The sequence below is a fragment of the Pongo pygmaeus genome, chromosome 8, assembly GCF_028885625.2.
Source record: "Pongo pygmaeus isolate AG05252 chromosome 8, NHGRI_mPonPyg2-v2.0_pri, whole genome shotgun sequence".
In the NCBI taxonomy this organism is placed as follows: domain Eukaryota; kingdom Metazoa; phylum Chordata; class Mammalia; order Primates; family Hominidae; genus Pongo; species Pongo pygmaeus.
In genome coordinates this window covers 130,886,264-130,887,439 of record NC_072381.2, presented here as the reverse complement: position 1 = coordinate 130,887,439, position 1,176 = coordinate 130,886,264, and the positions used below count along the sequence as shown (strand labels likewise).

The following is a 1,176-nucleotide window of genomic DNA, read 5'->3' as shown; positions in this document are numbered from 1 at the left end:
AAAGTACCTCTATGGTGAAAGAATTTGGCAAAGAAAGGTGATCAGGGTTAGCATTGAGACAGAAAAAACTGACATTCCAAAGCTTGTCTGGCTGTCAGATAGATCACACAATTTTCCAATTAGACACGATCTCATATAATACCAAACTCAAAGTTATTCTGAGACTGATAAAATGAGACAAAGCAAGGCTACTCTATAATTTTATCTAAGCGCAGACAATAACAAGGTCATTATGCCACCCAGAAAATACCAAACACCCCATCTATCAGAGAAAATAAGTGACTGCTACCTCTTTACCAATTCTAGCTTTTTCCTTGTGCTGGTCTCCCCCTCCCTATAGATAAGATTTTGATAGCTATATCCATCTATATATAGGTAGGTTGATATAGATAACGATCAGCATGCCTTTGGCTAGAGGATTTACTATATCCATCCTTGGAAGAGAAATAAGAAAAAAACATAAAAAGAAGCAGCTAGTTCAAAATCCAAATTCCTATTTAATGGATATAAAATGTACAGGTTGCACCAAGATTAACAGGATTTCCATCCATCCTTAGACAGTAGTTCTTTGTGTAGGCTGTTCAACAGGGTTGTGCCAGCCTGCAGGGGGAAAAGCCAGACCAAGAGAAGGATGCTCATTTACCAGAAAGCAACGCTAATCACCCACACAACTTCCTGACTTTGTGTTTGTTGCAGAAAACCTTATCAGTTCAGTAATTCTAGTGAATCTAACAAGATGATGTAATTATGTTTGATTCTGTAAGATATAGAGCAGTGATCTCCTATTTTGGTATTGGTTTTCCAATAACATTTTGATGATTGTGGGGGAGGGGGAGCTTGCCCCAGTTTCGCCTCCTGATAGTTAAGATTTATTGAGCTACCCAATCATATAATTGCCCTGCTTTCTGACAGCATACAACCTAGAAGAAAGCTCCGCTTCCTTAGACACACCCCCAAATCACCCAACCAAAGCCAAAATCCTATAATAGTTTCTTTCTAACATCCTCCCACTGAGACACCCTACAGCTCCCCATGGTGTGTGTTCTCCCTCACTGCAAGGAGAAAGAAACCCAGCTTGTCTACCTATAGTGTGTCCCTGGGGGTCTGTTACTGAAGGGCATTCACAGCAGCGATGATAAATCCTGTACCTTTGATATCATGTGGGATGAGAATTGT

At 40.1% G+C, this 1,176-nt stretch overlaps 1 pseudogene; it reads left to right on the top strand.

The window, feature by feature from the left end:
• Positions 1 to 500: 500 nt before the first annotated feature.
• Positions 501 to 659, top strand: LOC129045097 (small ribosomal subunit protein eS27-like; annotated as a pseudogene).
• The last annotated feature ends 517 nt before the right edge of the window (positions 660 to 1,176 follow it).